Source organism: Oncorhynchus masou, chromosome 32 (genome assembly GCF_036934945.1).
Source record: "Oncorhynchus masou masou isolate Uvic2021 chromosome 32, UVic_Omas_1.1, whole genome shotgun sequence".
Taxonomy (NCBI): Eukaryota; Metazoa; Chordata; class Actinopteri; order Salmoniformes; family Salmonidae; genus Oncorhynchus; species Oncorhynchus masou.
In genome coordinates, this window is record NC_088243.1 from 31,875,768 (window position 1) to 31,896,084 (window position 20,317).

Below are 20,317 nucleotides of genomic sequence, written 5' to 3' on the forward strand. Positions count from 1 at the left end.
GTTTTTATTTGTGTCCAATTACTTGGTTCTTTACTTTGTAACTCCCATTTATTCTGAAAGGAACCGCATAGAAAGGACATAGTGATGTGTAATGTTGTGTTTGTAATCTGCAGTTCTGCAAAGCGATGATGCCTGATAGAGTAGCAGCACACAGCACAGAGCACTGAGAGCAGCCATTCTGTTTGTGATGGTATCATCCCATTATCACTGGCACCGGATGACGGTAGTAGCTTACATTTCACTCATGAGTAAATATTGATAGATCTGATTGTACAGGAAACACAAGAGCCTTGTGTAAATATTTGGCTCAGTAGTGCCAACATCTGCAAATGCACAGTTCTGAACAGACACAGAACTGGAGAACCAGGCAAATGGAGCGGAAAAAAACAGTAATGTACTTTCTGGTTATTTCAAACCTTTCTTTTTAATCAAACTCAAAAGACAAACTCCTTAAAAGCCTTTTCGTGTTTTAGAGTGAAAAACAAGGTCCCCGTCTACAACCACAGTCAGGTCTTCCCTGCTCCGTGGTCCCCGCTCTATCCTCAAGCCCACCCACCCCACCTCCTGCCAGCCTCCCTCACGCTATAGTGTCCCTGTCAGAATTAAATTCCTTCCCAGCTCCACATTACGTACATAGGGAGAGCACAGAATGATACACTTATACAACACTTAGCATATTAACCTTCTGTTTGAATTATCCTTGGAGGGGGAGATTGGGATTGTAGAGTGTGGGAGGGGAGGCTGCCAGTGTGATGGCCTGCTGAGTTATAGAATGCCGTAGTAGTGATTTCCTAAACTCCCACTGTGTCACAATGCATCATGGGAGATGAGCCATATTCAACTGAAGGCACATTTGTTGTGTTACATATGACAACGTCATTAGCGTGTCATGTCAGCTTGTTACAGTGGGCCACCGGCCATGTTCCCATTTGATGTTCTAGCAAACATCCACCAGCTTTCAACAAAACATGTTCTCCAACAGCACTTTATCAAAGAGCAGCTCAAATGCACTATTATATTTTCAAGAAAATACGCAAGCATAAATGTGGGTGAATTCTATCCTAGTACAGCTAAGGACATTAGATGTAATGTAATTGATAACTGTCTTTGTGGTAGGTACACATGAGAGACATGACAGCAGTGTCCTTGGCTTCCACTATACCACTCCACTGTCAGTGCAGAGGGCTTTATATCTAAAGCTTGAGTGGTTACTTTCCCTACAAGCCAGAAACATTCATGCTCCTTCATTAGCATTGGAATGGGGATGGGGTTATAGTGGGCAGACTGTAGCATAGTGGGTAGACTTTTAGTGTGTTTTCTTCCCTCTAATGCTCTGAAAGCCTGTGGGCTCTGGCGAGGCCGGCTGTGTGCTCGTAAGTAAAAGGGCACAGAGAATGAAAAAGCCTTAATTGACCAGATATCCTTCATTACACACAGGCTTACAAACCCAATGCACTCTGTCCCCCTAAGACAAGTTCTAAAGCACAAAGGCCAGTGACAGACAGAAAGCCAGTCTGGAAGATGGAAAATGTTTTTTAGACAGATAGATTTGAGTTTATTCACTTGTATTTTGATTTCTGGGAACGTACTGCATCTGATGATGGCTTAGTCACTTCGGGGTACACGTTGATGGATAATAAGCTGTTCATAGATTAAAGGAGCTGTAAGTGACTTTATCAATGGTATGAACAGTACAGTAGATGTTAAGTGTGCTGCAGATTTAGAAACATGTTATATATATTTCTCGTCTATGCAGGGCCATCTTGAATTTGTCAAGCTGTCACTTTTCTGGACCTGACAATGTTTCGTAAGAAGAAAAAGAAGAGGCCAGAGATCTCAGCACCAAAGAACTTTGAGCACCGGGTGCACACCTCTTTTGATGCTAAACGAGGCTGCTTCGTGGGCCTGCCAACCCAATGGCACAGTTTGATAGAGAACCTCCGCAGGCCCAAGCCTATGGTGGACCCCTCCCGGATCACCCCAGTTGAGCTCAATCCAAAGAAGGTACTGGGCCTTATTCTCAGCCCAACTGGCTGTATGCACTGGGTGTCTTTTTCTCTTGATGTATTTTCCAACAGATTAAAAAGAGTTGAAAATGTATAGGATTTTATTTCTGAGAATATTCCAGTATTAGTGAGCCTCAAAGCCCTCCATCTAAAGCATTTATAGCAGAGGCTTTCTTACTACAGTACAGAGTCCTTTACTGCAGCAGAGCACTGTGGTGGTCAACACTTTGCTGTTCTCCCTGTCATATTGCTTTCTTATCTATCACAGGGCTCAGCTAATGACCCTGCTGTGTACACTGACTGTACAACATGAATCCTTGGAGGGCTCCAAGATTTATTACTCAATGCAGGCAATTAATAACGATCCATGGTGCCTTCCCATAGATGTCACGCTGAGGAATAGAAAGTGCAGGTACAGCAATGGAAATGCCAGTGAGCGATAAAGCCTGCAAATCTAAGGATTTCTGCGCTAGACTGAATGCTCGTGCCGATATGCCCCTTAGAAAAACATAACACATTTTCATTACCACCAGTGGATAAGTTTGAGCTTTGCATTTCAGAATCTCCTCGTCAGCTTATGAAGCAGAGTCATGGTTTTAATGGGATCATCGGGATTGGATTGGTAGTACAGAGGAGTCTTGTGTTCTGTAAATTATGTAGCCTGCATGGCAGAGGCAAAGGTTGGAGAGGTTACATGAAACGTGATCACATTTGCTATATTTGAACAATAATGATGCATTCTGTCCTTTGTAAAGGGTATGCAGTGGGATGTGAATTAGTCTTCACGCGTGTAGATCTACACGCATGAGTGCGCTGGGTGGAGTCAGACATTTTAGAGCAACACGTGCACCTTTGGGTAACCTGATCCCTCACCCATCCCAAATAGCAACATTCATCAAGGGGTGACAGAGGTTTTCTTGTTGTCTTCTCATTTCTTGTGAAAGCAAAAGAAGAGTCTGGCTTGTCTTGTCTTCCCCTGCTGGCAAGTTGGCTAAACACTGCGAGCTAGCTAGCCTTTTAGCTTCCCACATCTCATGTGAAATAATCTGATGTTTAATTAAATAATATGCCCTGTCAAATATTCTTATAGTTCCCAGTGTAACCTACAACAATATCCCAATTTGATATGCTGCTTCAATGTATTCACTCCCATATCATCTAAAAAATATAACGTCAAACTTTTTTTGTCACAGAGAAGAAGAAACATGCACTGCTTTTACATTTTCAAATAGCCTAGCATAAAGTTAGCACTTCTAAACAAAATACCTTTTTGTGGGGGATTCTAATAATGCTTTAATGTTGTTTGGTTTATTGTTTGAATAGTCGCTGAGATTATATGTACTTATCAATGCAAAATAGGCTACTTTGATACATAGCCTACAGATCAGATCGACAAACCATGTGAGCTTCATGCTGCCCCCATGGCTACGCGAGGAATGATACAGCGCTTTACAATTTTCATGTGGTGTGGCACGGGAGTACGTAGAATGTCGGAATGCGCTACAAGGAGCCACCCCTTTTGTGACAAAAGAAACCTTCATTGTGACACGGGGTCCGTCTTCATAGGGTATAAATAGCCCTTAAACCACCTGTGCAGCTGTGAGAGCAGACTAGAGCACCATACCAAAGACAGATGCATGGAAGTCTCTCATAACAGTGAACATGACTTTTCTTTACCCAGAGATTGAGTAATCAGCCAATGGGCCTATTCTCTGATATGTTCAACTGAAAGGGCCTTCTGCCGATGCATTTTTAAGTCTGTGTCATCTTGTTCTGTCAGGGCAAGTTAATGCTCTATGCCACTGTGATGGGTGCTGCTAGATATTTTACTTGTCAGAAAGAATCTGTCAGCTTTTACCGTTTTTATACAAACCTCATTACAAAATAGAAGCGCCTGCATACAGGCCAAAATATGAAATCACCATCTATGCTACAAAATAAATATGCAATATGTAGATATGTCCTTCCAACATATTGCCAGCAAAACTAACTGGGAAAATGAGTTAAGTCTGGATTTTTGAAGAATGCCAAAACTTCCCTTTCAGACTCAGAGTTCTAAAAATAATCTTCCAGCGACAGTTGTGTCACCCTCTTTATTCCACACCCAAATGCACAGGCCTCTCAGTATGTTATGATCATTCCAGTCAATGTGGTTGGCTGAACATAACTGCTCTCCTTTCAGACCATTGTGCGTGGGAGTATGATCGGCCATGGAGACTACATCTCAGCCATGATCTCCGACATGAGCAGGCTGTCCGTGACCAGCTCCAACTCCCTAAGGAAGAGCAGCCCTTCAGGTAGGAAGAGGGCCCAGTCCCTTGGCAGGCTGGGGGAGGTGAAAGAGGGGGACACCTACCAGTATGAAGACCTGGGAGAGGATGACATGGAGCAGCAGCAGTGGAGGGACAGGGCTCATAACATCCACAGTGAGAGTGGGATGCCCCAAATGGGCATGAAGAAGAGCATCACCCTGCAGCCCAACGGGGATCTTCCCAGGGCTAAGTCCACCTACGAGGTGAGTGTCAGCTCTCTGGAGGGACCCCCGGTTCCATCCCAGCCCATACAGATGCCTATTAAAGGGGCTTATATCAGCTGTGAGGTGGGCAGTCCCACAGAGAGACTGATGGTGAGGAGAGATTTCCAGGTGCCGAGGGTTATGCCACACAACCAGAGGCCCTTCTCATGCTTCTACAACCCAGCCATGGCTGTCCAGCAGCCCCATCCTGATCATGGGCGTCACCCCCCTCCGGAGTACCGCACCAACCTCTACATCCACTCACACAACAGCCCTAGCAGACCATACTCCTCCTACGACCTGAAGGTAAGCATGTCACTTCATCATTATCTCTCATCTCTATTTTAGATGTACATTGTCATAGCTTAGCTGATGTAATCAACTATGATATATTATTTACAGACATACGTCAACCAATTTCACATTGGCCAGTAATGGCTGGCTCGTGGTAATGGCTGGAGAGGAATATGTGAAACTGTATCAAATCCATCAAACACATGGTTTCCATGTGTTTGATGCCATTCCGTTTGCTAATTTCAGGCATTATTATGAGCTGTTCTCCCCTCGACAGCCTCGTGTGCTGTGGTATATACAGCAATTAACACCTTTACTCATTGAAAACCCTGTGCATATAATGGACAGTGAGCTACTTCATAGACATTTTTTTAGGTGAAACATTTATAGAAAACACTTGTAGAGGCCATAGCTCCTCTCCATCTTACAGCAGACTGCATCACTGCATTCTATAGTCGATTGCTCAATTAATGCTGTTGTTTTTTCAGAGGTGCTAAAATGTGATTTGTGACTTTATTGCTTGAATGTGCTTGTAAACGTTGAGAGATGCTATGTTTAGCAAGATCTCAAGGGTACATTGAGGTACCTACAGGTGTAGGATCTTAAGTTGACCTATATTATCACAGCAAAATAATCCTGCAGCAACAGGATTTGAACGTTAAGTCCATAATGTTGCTTGATCGGTAGTTAGGCTATTCACTGGCAAACAGTAGGCTTCATGAAAAGAGCAAAAATTCTCAGCAACAAAAGAGTGATCAAATTAAGATCCTATATTTGAATGGCGTTTTAGCAAGGGGCGTACCAGGTGAAGTGAATGCATAGTGTGAGAGTAAAGCACTGTTATTTACATCCAGTAATAAAGCAGGGGAGGGACCTTGGGAAGACAGCCAACTCTCTCTCTCTTACTCTCTCATCATCCAGGCAGAGTCGGCTCTGAGGCACCACCAGTCAGGCTTCCTACCCAGCACCCCCAGCAGTCCCTTCATGAGTGGCGTCAGACCCCACAGGACGGTGCGCTCCTCAGCCAGCTACACCCTGGGACTGTCTCCCAACATGGGCCTGAGACTCAATGGCCCTGACCCTTTTTTGAGACACTCAGGGTGCCCTAATGCTCCCTTCCCCAGGCAGGACAGCCCCTCCCAGCCCCGGCCCTCCCCCACCGGCTCCCTGGCCACCAGCCCCCCAGGCACATGCTCCCCTGCTTTCAGACCCCCTCAGCACCCCCAGAGGCCACCACCAGACCCCCCCAGGGTGACCCATGAACAGTTTAAGGCTGCCCTGCAGATGGTGGTAGACAAGGGGGACCCTCGGTCGTACCTGGAGAACTTTGTGAAGATTGGCGAAGGTTCGACGGGGTGGTGTGTATTGCTCGGGAGAAACACAGTGGCAGGCAGGTGGCCGTGAAGATGATGGACCTGCGGAGACAACAGCGAAGAGAGCTGCTTTTCAACGAGGTATGAAGATCTCCAGTCAACACCATCCTTTATGACCCCCAAAACCTCACCCCAAATCACCAATAAATCACGTTGGATACATCATATACATACAGTACCAGTCAACAGTTTGGACACACCTACTCATTCCAGGATTTTTCTTTGCTTTGAATATTTTCTACATTGCAGAATAATAGTGAAGACATCAAAACTATGAAATAACACATATGGAATCATGTAGTAACCAAAAAAGTTGAACAAATCAAAATATATTTTATATTTGAGATTCTTCAAAGTCGCCACCCTTTGCTTTGATGAAAGCTTTGCACACTCTTGGCATTCTCTCAACCAGCTTCATGAGGTAGTCACCTGGAATGCATTTCAATTAACAGGTGTGCCTTGTTAAAAGTTAATTTGTGGAATTTCATTCCTTCTTAAAATGCGTTTGAGCCAATCAGTTGTGTTGTAACAAGGTAGGGGTGGTATACAGAGGATAGCCCTATTTGGTAAAATAACAAGTCCATATTATGTCAAGAACAGCTCAAATAAGCAAAGAGAAATGACAGTCCATCATTACTTTAAGACATGAAGATCAGTCATTAAGGAACATTTCAAGAACTTTGAAAGTTTCTTCAAGTGCAGTCGCAAAAACCACCAGTGTTATGATGAAACTGGCTCTTATGAGGACCGCCACAGGAAAGGAAGACCCACAGTTACCTCTGCTGCAGAGGATAAGTTCATTAGAGTTAACAGCCTCAGAAATTTTAGCCCAATTAAATGCTTCACTGAGTTCAAGTAACAGACACATCTCAACATCAACAGTTCAGAGGAGACTGCGTGAATCAGGCCTTCATGGTCTAATTGCTGCAAGGAAACTAGTAAAGGACACCAATAAGAAAAGACTTGCTTGGGTCAAGAAACACGAGCAATGGACCATAGACCAGTGGAAATCTGTCCTTTGGTCTGATGAGTCCAAATTTGAGATTTTTGGTTCCAACCGCCGTCTCTTTGTGAGCAGCAGAGTAGGTGAACGGATGATCTCCGCATGTGTGGTTCCAACCATGAAGCATTGAGGACTAGGTGTGATTGTGTGGGGGTGCATTGCTGGTGACACTGTCAGTGATTTATTTAGAATTCAAGGCACACATATTAACCAGAATGGCTATCACAGCATTCTGCAGCAATACCCCATCCCATCTTAGTGGGACTATAATTTGTTTTTCAATAGGACAATGACCCAACACACCTCCAGGCTGTGTAAGGGCTATTTGACAAAGAAGGAGATTGATGGAGTGCTGCATCAGATGATCTGGCCTCCACAATCATGCGACCTCAGCCCAATTGAGAGTTGGAACGTAGAATGAAGGGAAAGCAGCCAACAAGTTCTCAGCATATGTGGGAACTCCTTCAACACTGTTGAAGCTGGTTGAGAGAATGCCAAGAGTATGCAAAGCTGTCAAGGCAACGGTTGGCTAATTTGATAAATCTCACATATAAAATATATTTTGATTTGTTTTTGGTTACTACATGTGTTATTTCATAGTTTTGATGTCTTCACTATTATTCTACAATGCAGAAAATAGCAACAATAAAGAAAAACCCTTGAATGAATAGTTGTGTCCAAACTTTTGGCTGGTGCTGTATGTCCTATCTTAATTTGATCTCTCTGTTGTCGCAGAAAATGTCCCTTCACAGCAGGAAATGCACATTGTAATGTATTCAAGATTTTAAAACGTTTCTAAAGTTTATAATTTACATTTTCAAATGTCAGACTTCTTTTATCCTAAGACAAAAATGATCACCCTCTACAAAAATGTCCATTAATTATAATCCACATAATAATTCACATTTCCTGTTGCTGCAGGATTACTTTCTGGCTGTGAGAAACTGGTCAAATTAAGATACTATATCTGTAACAGAGCCAACCTGTTATCAATTGAAACTGCGGAGGCATATGCCCCCTTAGATCCAGCTAGTCCTTATTTTGTCCATCAGTTAGTTATTGTCCCTGACAATAATACCCAAAGACCCTATTTTGCACATCAGTGCCCACTTGAAATCATCAGTAACCTTACGTGACACCTCTGTTATCAACTGTATTTGTTTGTCCAGGTGGTGATCATGAGGGACTACCAGCACAGGAACGTGGTGGAGATGTTTAAGAGTGCCCTGGTGGAGGAGGAGCTCTGGGTCATCATGGAGTACATAGAGGGTGGAGCACTAACCAACATTGTGTCTGAGACCAGGTATGGAGACACAGCACAGATCTGACCTACTACCCCATAAACAATTGGGGGCAAATTGTATTGAAGGAACAATGAAAAGTAAAATATAGTCATTTTTAAGAGACAAGAATTCAAAGACTTGTGACAGAATGATAAAGCAAAATTCTAGTAATGTCTTCAGTACCTATTTTCACCATTATGTGGTAGTGTGGTACTGACTGCTTGAGGGGACAGGCACCTAAGCACAGTTACTTTCATTCTCACTGATACAAGAGCAAAACACTGTGTCCTCCTATGGGAAACTATAATCTGATAACATAATTCGATTTGTGCATGTTGAAATGACGTGGTTAATTTAATTTGATCCAAAAACACGAATCAATCTATGCTCCCATGCTGTTAAATATATCAGAAACTGTATGCATAAACAAATTGTCAATGCATATTAACACTACCTGTCAATGTATTTTAATTCCAAACTGAAAGTTGACACATTCTCACTATATAGATAGGAGTTGACCCCAAAACCAGGGATCTAGAGACATGGGGACAGAGTGCATTTCTATCTAGCCAGCTGACATTAAAATGGTCCAGATGGAGTCTGCAATATTCATTGGTTGTCAGAGCCCTAGATTAGTATTTGTTTTGATTGAACAGTCTGGAATAAGACCCCTTTGCTAAAATATACCTCCTTCATACTCCAATCCATCCCAAAATAAGTTTTGAAACAATCAATATCGTTCTCGAAGCCTTAAAGGAACCACCTGCGATTGCTACTTACATTTTTTTACTTTTAAATGAATGATATATACCCATTGATTCTTTAAGAATATAACTATGAAATTATAACTTAAAAAGAGCATAGTTCAACTGTCGTACCACATCAGAACCCAAAATCTAAGCTTGTTTTACTCCATTTATTTGTCAAAATTATATTTCTAACAAACATTGTATAGCCTCAGAACATGGTCAAAACTATACATTTTTATATCATGGAGGTCAGTCCTTGCATGCATAGCTCTGTCTATGAATTTGAGAGCTCCAGCCCCATCCCTCAGCTATTTACCAGAACAGTGTTGAGGAGCCTGATTTGTTATTTGAACTGCAGATGTGTGCTAAGGTATTTACTGAGGAATTTCTGAAACACAGTTCTTCAATGTTCAAAATCTCCTAGGCTATATATTCAAAATGCATAAACATGATACTCTGAATGCACATAGTCATCTGAACCTCACCTATGCCACCATTAATTTATAGCATCACCTGGGTGACACAACAACAGCCATTCCGCAGTGCAGTTTTGAGTGTTGTGTGTATCTATGTCACTCCCCCATGCAGGCTGAGTGAGGAGCAGATAGCCACAGTGTGTGAGGCTGTGCTGCAAGCCCTGGCCTACCTTCACTCCCAGGGAGTCATCCACAGGGACATCAAGAGTGACTCCATACTGCTAACACTGGATGGGAGGGTAGGTCTTTTGAATTGAGTTGAGAGAGAACACACCTGTTCATGTATTCATAACTGTTGATAATTTAATTGTAATGCTCCTGTTCTGTACAGATCAAGCTGTCAGACTTTGGGTTCTGTGCACAGATCAGTAAGGACATTCCCAAGAGGAAGTCTTTAGTAGGAACACCCTACTGGATGGCTCCGGAGGTCATCTCTAAATCTCCATACAGCACTGAGGTGAGAAAGAAGATATTCAAAACGACTCTGTATCCTACCTAACTAACTTTACAGGTATATTACTGCATACTAACTGCATCCAAACAAATACTCACGATGTCCAGTATTCATGTGCATGTCAACACTGCTGATATCCAGTATACTGCGTACTGGTTTGTTGTGTCTGCCAGGTGGATGTGTGGTCTCTGGGCATCATGGTAGTTGAGATGGTGGATGGAGAGCCCCCTTACTTCAGTGAGACCCCCGTGGCAGCCATGAGAAGGCTGAGGGATGAGCCAGCTCCCACCGTACGGAACACAACCCAGGTCAGAGGTCAAACAGAACACATACAGTACATAGAGAGATACTCTCTTACACATGCACAGAAACACACACACACACATATGTTCTCTATTTCAACATGTCTGCTGAGTTAGCTTGGACTTTACACTATAGGTATCCCCGGTGCTGAAAGACTTCCTGAACCGTATGTTGACCCGGGACCCAGTGGAGAGGGCCAGCGCCACAGACCTGCTAGAACACCCCTTCCTCCTGCAGAGCGGCTCCCCGCAGTGCCTGGTGCCCCTGGTGGAGCAGTACCGCAAGCGCATGTCTCACTGCTGATCCCATGGTGGACCCTGATCCCTGATTACTACTGTACCCACCCTGCGTGTGATCTGCCCAGGTCCAACCCACCCAGCACCCACCCCAGTGTGGGAGCAGCACCAGAGAGCAGATCCAGACCCAGAGATCCTGGTGCTGTTACAGAGCTCATGGCATCAGGCCTGTAGGCTTGGTAAACAATGGCACAGCATGGGCCTAGAGACCTACTGTAAGAAGCACTTTAGCAGTGAGTTGGTGTAGTGAAACAGTAGCATGCAAACAAACAATATTCCTAACTCATTTCAACAACGTCTGGTTCTACCTGTGATAGACAACATCCAATGGGATTCCTCCCGACACAACACCAATCTAGCCTTGGTACATTATATACAGACTTGAAATCCAAGGGAACTGTAAACTGCATTGTGAACTTTTACTGTAATTGAGCAGTTTCCCATTGTAGTGTTTGGATAATAGTGCATTTTCAGCTTGTGCTATAGACTCAAGTTATGGTAGCTCATGACTTGGAGAGAAGCTTGATGTTACATACCTCTACAACCATATGGGACACTGACTGAACTTCACCTTGTCAGTAAACAATTTGCATGGCCAAATGAAGGCAGACCTGGCCTGATCAGAATGTTTAGAACATGCTACTATGAGAGACCTGCCGCCAGTATCACCATGACAAATGTGTAGATGAGGGGATGTTTGTTCGTTTTTATTGTGCTCAAGGAATCATTTTCCTTTTAATATTTATTCTATTTTGCTTTTCCGAAAAGTGTTGTGAATGGTTTGTAACGTGAAATTGCAAATAAGTTTTCAGTTTAGAATATCAACTTGAAATGTAGCAGATGAACAAATAATGTAATTACATCCTGTATATTAGGACTTACTTGCAGAGCCACTGTACTTACACTACCACTCAAAAGTTTGGGGTCACTTAGAAATGTCCTTGTTTTCCATGAAAACATACATGAAATGAGTTGCAAAATGAATAGGAAATACAGTCAAGACGTTGACAAGGTTATAAATAATGATTTTTAATTGAAATAATAATTGTGTCCTTCAAACTTTGCTTTCATCAAAGAATCATCTATTTGCAGCAATTACAGCCCTGCAGGCTTTTGGCATTCCAGTTGTCAATTTGTTGAGGTAATCTGAAGAGATCTCACCCCATGCTTCCTGAAGCACCTCCCACAAATTGGATTGGCTTGATGGGCACTTCTTAAGTACTATACGGTCAAGCTGCTCCCACAACAGCTCAATGGGGTTGAGATCCGGTGACTGTGCTGGCCACTCCATTGTAGACAGAATACCAGCTGACTTCTTCTTCCCTAAATAGTTATTGCATAGTTTGGAGCTGTACTTTGGGTCATTGTCCTGTTGTAGGAGGAAATTGGCTCCAATTAAGCGCCGTCCACAGGGTATGGCGTGGCGTTGCAAAATGGAGTCATGGCCTTCCTTATTCAAGATCCCTTTTACCCTGTACACATCTCCCACTTTACCACCACCAAAGCACACCCAGACCAACACATTGCCTCCACCATGTTTGACAGATGGCGTCAAGCACCCCTCCACTATCTTCTCCTTTTTTCTGCATTTCACAAATGTTCTTCTTTGTGATCCGAACACCTCAAACTTAGATTAGTTTGTCCATAACACTTCTTTCCCCATCTTCCTCTGTCTAGTGTCCGTGTTCTTTTCTTAATCTTCTCTTTTTATTGGCCAGTCTGAGATGGCTTTTTTTCCATAACTCTGCCTAGAAGGCCAGCATCCCTGAGTCGCCTCTTCACTGTTGACATTGAGACTGGTGTTTTGCAGGTACTATTTAATGAAGCTGCCAGGTGAGGACTTGTGAAGCATCTGTTTCTCAAACTAGACGCTCTAATGTACTTGTCCTCTTGCTCAGTTGTGCATCGGGGCCTCACAGTCCTCTTTCTATTCTGGTTAGAGACAGTTTGCGCTGTTCTGTGAAGGGAGTAGTACACAGCATTGACGAAATCTTCAGTTTCTTGGCAAATTCTCGCATGGAATAGCCTTCATTTCTCAGAACAAGAGTAGACTGACGAGTTTCAGAAGAAAGTACTTTGTTTCTGGCCATTTTGAGCCTGTAATCGAAACCACAAATGCTGATGGTCCAGATACTCAACTATTCTAAAGAAGGCCAGTTTTATTGCATCTTTAATCAGAACAACAGTTTTCAGCTGTGCTAACATAATTGCAAAAGGGTTATCTGATGATCAATTAGCCTTTTAAAACGATAAACTTGGATTAGCTAACACAACGTGCCATTGGAACACAGGAGTGATAGTTGCTGATAATGGGCCTCTGTATGCCTGTGTATATATTCCATTAAAAATCAGCCGTTTCCAGCTACAATAGTCATTTACAACATTAACAATGTCTACACTGTATTTCTGATCAATTTGATGTTATTTTAATGGACAAATAAAAGTGCTTTTCTTTCAAAACAAGGACATTTCTAAGTGACTCCAAACTTTTGAACGGTAGTGTATATGGTATGAATTTAACTTAATTTTTTAAAGTGTGTGTTTATGCCTGGATGCTGTTTTAGTGTTTGCCTCAACCATCCCTTCCACTGTGTTGCAACCAACTTTTTAAACTACAGAATGTGTGTGTTGCTACAGAAAATGTATGCGTGACAGCATTTGCATTGGTTTGCAAAGATAAAGCACACAGGCTTGGCATGTGATGCTGAAGAACGTCCACCAGCTGAGAACACCTTGCACATTGTCTTTGTATTCTTACCAGTGATACAATATATTTAATGTATTTGTATTTCTATGTAGGACATTTATGACATTTTGTAAAAATCAATAAATAATGCATATTAACTCTTGATCTTGATCAACTAATCACTGCTATTTATCAACTAATCACTGCTATTTATCAACGAACCACCGCTATTTTGTTCCAATTGAGTTTGATGTTTAATGTCCCCTTTCACACAAGAGCATCTTTCTCTCTCTCTCTCTCTCTCTCTCTCTCTCTCTCTATCTACTTCAAAGATAATATAAAATGCAGAAATTAGAATTCTGTCACATTTGGAAATATTTGTATAAATGTATTACAATTCATATAGCATAGCCTGTGCATATTAACAACATTATTCATTATAAATAAGTTTACATTATAATTAGAATATACACTACATATTTCAATAATAGTGTAATATATTATTATTTTGTCAGATAAAAGCAACATTGCCATTATTACAATTTGTGCAAATAGCACATGATTTGAATCTACAGACAAGGCATTGGAATATATTCCTTAGCTACCATACTGTTTGAACATGTGGAATCTAAAGTGCTTTATCAAATGGACCACCTCTAATTTTCCAAATTGAACAGTCAGTTTTCCTTTTACTCGAGGGAGACACTGCTCTCAAATTCACACTTCAACCCGCTGATGCTGTCCCACTTGGCTGACTGTAAACCTTCTGGTGTTTTGAGAAAAGGGAAAGTTTTATCCCAGGACATCCTCCCTCTGCCCTGTGAGTAACCGGAGGAACAGTCATTTACCAGTCTCATGAACTTAGGGGTGGTGAATCGGTGCAGTAATCTGGTCCCCAGCCCGGTGAACCCTGGGGGACTGACAGGAATTTCCGACTCCATCTCTGCTCTGTGGAAGTGGAGTTTGTTTAGTCGCCCTTTCGGCGGTAGGCTGCCATGCTTCTGACTCCCTCTCCTACTTGATTGTGCAACGTCATTATTTTCATCTTTTGGTGCCCTAGTGGAATCCTCGGGCGCTCTCTGAGATTGACTTTGCCGTTTAAAAGTGCTTTTTGCGTGAAGACAGTTTTGTCAGCATTGTTTGTCACCTCACATGTGCTCTCTTGACATTGGCTATTAGGGATATTTTGTCCTGCAGCAAGGCTATCTTTAATTTCTTTGCTGATAGGCTCTTGTCAAGCACATTACCCTGATAAAACTGCTTTCTGTTGCTCAGGAGGTGGAGGTGAAATTACTTTGCTTTGCCCAAGAGGGTTTAGAGAGCTTGTTGGGCTGTCACCACTCGGTCCCTGCCCCCTTCCCGATGCCGACCTCTCCTAGTGGGTCATCTGACACCACCTCCTCTCTCCCATAGTTCAGGGTCTGGACATACTTTCCGTGCCCAAAGAAGTTGGCCACCTGGATGGAAGAGTGCCCAGCCTGGTTGGCGCAGGCCAGCCTCAGGCCTATTCCTTTGAAAGCCCTTAAAACTTCTTAAGGTTAGGGGGCAATATTTTCACGTCCGGATGAAAAGTGTACCCAAAGTAAACTGCCTGCTACTCAGGCCCAGAAGCTAGGATATGCATATTATTAGTAGATTTGGATAGAAAACTAAAACTGTTTGAATGATGTCTGTGAGTATAATAGAACTTATTTAGCAGGCGAAACCCCGAGTACAAACCATCTAGGATTTTTTTTTTGAGGTCACTCTCTTTTCAATGGTTTTCTATGGAGATCAAGATTTCTAAGACCCTTGCTTGCTGTTCCTATCACTTCCACTGGATGTCAACAGTCTTTAGAAATTGGTTGATGTTTTTCCTTTGAGAAATTAAGAAGTAAGGCAGTTCAGAACGAGGGTCGAGTGAAGTGTACTGTTTGTTAGAGGCGCATGACCTGAAAGCTCGCTCCACTTTGTTTTTTTCCGCTATTGAACGCAGTTTATCCCGTCTTAAATTGTATCGATTATTTATGTAAACAATTGCCTAAAGTTGTATTAGGAAAGTTATTTGAAATGTCTGGATCAAGTTTACAGGTAACTTATTAGATACTTTGTAGTCATATTTCACAAGTTGGAACCGGTGTATTTTCAGAATCAAACGCGCCAAATAAATGGACATTTTGGGGATATAACGACAGAATTAATCGAACAGAAGGACTATTTGTGATGTTTAATGGACATATTGGAGAGACAACAGAAGATGATCTTCAAAAGTAAGGCATGAATTATATGTTATTTCTGACTTTTGTGTTGTGCCTGGCGGGTTGAATTATGATTTTCATGTGTATGTTTGATGGGGTGCTGTCCTCAGATAATAGCATGGTTTGCTTTCGCCGTAAAGTCTTTTTGAAATCTGACACTATGGCTAGATTAACAAGAAGTTAATCTTTAAATCGGTGTATAACACTTGTATGTTTTATGAATTCTTATTATGAGTATTTCTGTTTTTGAATTTGGCGCCCTGCTATTTCACTAGGTGTTGTCAAAAGATTGGCGCTTGAAGGAATCACTAAGAAGTTAACAGGAAATCCAGCTCCTGGCTGTGGCCGGTGCACATCAGGGCACTGTTCTCCCAGGCGTCAGACACATCAGGGTCGGTCCTGAACTGCACCAGAATTTTGATAATGTCCAGTTGGCCAAACTCACAGAGCAGTCTTAACAAGGGCCACAGGGACCAGTGGAAGCAAAATAACCTCATAAGATGTAAAATGCCTCATCATATTCTACCGTAGGTATTAAATACTTTTCTGCATATGCTTTAGTTTAATAAGCAGTTGTGTAAGCGGTGCGTAACTGGCCGCAGGGAAGTCAGGCGCAGGAGAGCAGAAATGGGTAAAAGCCGGAGCACTTTAATGACGCAAAAACAAACTGCACCCAGAACACCAAAATATGGGTTGAAACAACCAGAAATGCACAAAACACTACAACAAGCAATTCCACACACAGACATGGGGGGGAACAGAGGGTTATATACACGTCAAATAATGAGGGAATGTAAACCAGGTGTGTGGGAAAACTAGACAAAACAAATAGAAAATTAAAGGTGGATTGGCGATGGCAAGAAGATCGGTGACGTCGACCGGCGAACGCCACCCGAACAAGGTGAGGAACCAACTCCGGCGGAAGTCGTGACAAGTTGTGTCATCTGAACAAGGCAATCAAGCAATGGTGGGCCTCCTAGTTGGCCTCTTTTGACCTCATTCTTATGTATTGCCCTTGATCTAGGAATGGAAATGCTGATGCACTGTCCCGCCAGTATGTCAAGCCAGGCGAACTAGAGGAGGTGGTGACAAGTGGAGAGGATGAGCCAGTAAGAAAGTTGTCAAGTGTTCAATGTGAGATTTCTGCTCTTTCTGGTTGTTCGCAGGCAGACTTGACTGTTTTGCAGAAGCGAGATACAGTCATTGGACCATTCCTGACATACTGGAAGGATGCCGGAGCTCCAGGCCCAACGGAGAGAGAGAAATTGGGTGGACGTACAAAAGAGCTTGTTCGTCAGAGCAACTGTGTTGTTCCCGACAAAACTATGCCTCTGATGGAGGTAAGGAGAAGTATCATCTCGTACTGCCACAGTGTCACCATAAGTATAAAGGTATCAGTCTTCACAACAATCATGGGCACCAAGTGGTGGACCGCACTTTGCAATTGGTACGGTCAAACTGTTACTGACCAAGCATGTCTGGAGACTTCGAGAAATGGTGCAGAACGTGTTGGAGGTGCATTCTACCTAAAGCAATTCAGCCAAAGGTCAAACTCTTTATTTGAAGCCTACAGGCCTCCCACCCCCATGAAGTCCTAGCTATAGATTTCACTGTACTAGAGCTAGCTAGCAATGGAATCCAGAATGTTCTCCTGTTACTAATGTGTTTTCCAAGTGCATGCAGGAAATCCCTTCCAAGGATCTGCGGGCAGGTACGGTTGCTGAGGTTCTGGTGAAGCATTGGCTATATCTGTTCGGCCCACCGTGTCGGATCAATTCAGAACAAGTGCAACATTTTTAGAGCAACTTGATCCAGCAACTGTGCAAACTCCACAACCCAATACCAGCCTCCAGGGTAACGGTCAGTGTGAGCGCTTCAACTGGATCCTTCATGACCTTGCCCTCTGACCAAAAGAGGAGCTGACGTCACCACCTCCATCAGGTAACCAATGCATACGGTTGATCAGTCTACTTGTCTGCCTGTTGACTTTTTGCTAGGTATGGACAGAGAGGATTCTGGAGAGGGCAATGTGGAGGATTGGGTGTGGGAACACCAGGAGTCCTCGGGAGAAGCACATGACCATGCGCAGCAGTGGCTGAATGCAAGGAAGCAGCTCAGAGATCAGAGGTATCGAAGTCAAGTGAGTGACCCACAACTAAGGGAAGGAGAACTGGTCTACACCAGAAATCATTCGGTCAGAGGTCACAAAAAGATCCAGGACGCCTATGGCCTGACAATCTATTGGGTAGTGCGATGGCCAGAGGACCATAAGCTGTTTATTCCATCGCTCCAGCTGATCAGGATGGGTTGGTCGGGCAAGGGCACCTAATAGAGCTTCAAAGTGTTTTGGCTGGTTCCCTGTAGGAAGAATGGAGTCTGGAGGATCATGCACCATTGGATAAAGTGAGCAAAGATGACACTGGTAATTCTGATTATCTTTAATTAATTAAGATTAATATTATAAATATTCTTCAGGCTAGAGTCTATTTTTCTAAATTTCCACCTGACTGACGTGCCCAAATAAACTGTCTGTTGCTCAGGTCCTGAAGCCAGGATATGCAAATAATTGGTACCATTGAAAAGAAAACAATCTGAAGTTTGTAGAAATGTTACAATAATGTAGGAGACTATAACACAATAGATATGGTAGGAGACAATCCAAAGACAAACCAACCAGAATTATTCTTTTTGAGAGCCCATGCTCTTCCAATTGAACGTATAGGGAAAAAATGTAATCTAGCTCCCAGTATGCAATTCCTATTTATTCCACTGTGTGTCAGTAGTCTTCGTTCAAGGTTTCAGGCTTGTTTCTTCCAAAACGAGTAAGAAATATGAGTTTTACTACAGGGACACAGACTTGTGACCTTCAGACTCCGTGCCTCTTTGCTTGACATCATGGGAAAATCAAAAGAAATCAGCCAAAAAAATAAATAATTGTAGACCTCCACAAGTCTGGTTCATCCTTGGGAGCAATTTCCAAACCCCTGAAGGTACCACGTTCATCTGTACAAACAATAGTACGCAAGTATAAACACCATGGGATCACACAGCCATCATACCGCTCAGGAAGGAGACGTGTTCTATCTCCTAGAGACGAATGTACTTTGGTGCGAAAAGTGCAAATCAATACCAGAACATAACAATGGCCATAATGACCATTGTTAGGTTTGGAAGGAAAAGGGGGATGCTTGCAAGCCAGAAAACACCATCCCAACTGTGAAGCACAGGGGTGCTGGGCCAGGAGGAATGTGCCAAAATTCACCCAACTTATTGTGGGAAGCTTGTGGAAGGCTACCCAAAATGTTTGACCCAAGTTAAACAATATAAAGGCAATGATAACAAATACTAATTGAGTGTATGTAAACGTCTGACCCACTGGGAATGTGATGAAATAAATAAAAGCTGAAATAAATAATTCTCTCTACGATTATTCTGACATTTCATATTCTTAAAATAAAGTGGTGATCCTAAGTGACCAAAGACAAGGGATTTTTAATCTGATTAAATGTCAGGAATTGTGAAAACTGAGTTTAAATGTATTTGGCTAAGGTGTATGCAAAATCTGACTTCAACTGTATATAATTTGAGTCTTACAGGCAGTTGGAGATGTTTGAGTAACCTCTATCAATTGCTTTAATGAGTTAGGCGCAAGTACTTTTGACATGTTATGTAGAAGAACCCTACATGTTTCCCTTTTCTTAATGTTCTCCCTTATTCATCATTTTTCCCTCCCATTTCTTCTCCCGCCTTCCCATTCTTTCTTCCTACTCCCCCATCATTAACATACTATTGTTCCCCAGCTTTGGCGCAAGTCAAGCACTGTTAATATGTTGAAAAGGGACGCCTACAGACAACAGCTTCAAAACGTAAATTGTGAATGAATCTAAAAAGGAGCTACTTCTTTCCTTGCTAACAAACACTGCTATTGTTCACTAATCATATTGCATAGGCTGTAATACATGAACTTATACATCTAAATGTAGGCCTACAAGTTTAATATGCATTTTTTAAATAATAATCTGCTTTGTCTCATATGCGTTATTTGACTAGAAAATGGTGAGCATTTCAACGTGTACAGTAGGTTGTTTGCACTCTCGTTATCATCCTACAGATGGAAGTATTGCAGTTATTTTTTTGCAGTTACTTTTTCTAAATTTCCGCCTGAATGACATGTCCAATGTAAACTGCCTGTTTCTCAGGCCCTGAAGCAAGGATATGCATATGATTGGTACCATTGGAAAGAAAACACTATGTAGTTTGTAGAAATGTTAAAATAATGTAGGAGAATATAACACAATAGATATGGTAGGAGAAAATCCAAAGATAAAACCAGAATTGTTTTATTTTGAGAGACCATCAAGTTTAAGGGCATACTGAAAATGAGTTCCCTGGATGCAATTCCTATGGCTTCCACAGGGTGTCAGCAGTCTATGTTCAAGGTTCCAGGCTTGTAACTTCCAAAACAAATAAGAAATATCAGTTTTAGTACAGGGATACGGTCTTGGAAATTCGTGTTTGCGCACGCCATGAATACAGGACGCACCTGCTAAAATCGGTTTCCTATTGAACATACTTCTTTCCCTAAGAAATGTTATAGTTTGATTACATTTTAGGGTATCTGAGGAGTAGATAGAAATGTATT

General features: G+C 42.4%; 2 pseudogenes; one reads left to right on the forward strand and one right to left on the reverse strand.

Annotated features, from left to right (window-relative positions):
- Positions 1 to 296: 296 nt before the first annotated feature.
- LOC135525937 (serine/threonine-protein kinase PAK 6-like) lies at positions 297 to 13,601 on the forward strand (annotated as a pseudogene).
- A 526-nt stretch (positions 13,602 to 14,127) lies between these two features.
- On the reverse strand, positions 14,128 to 14,849 carry LOC135527196 (uncharacterized; annotated as a pseudogene).
- Between the last annotated feature and the right edge of the window lie 5,468 nt (positions 14,850 to 20,317).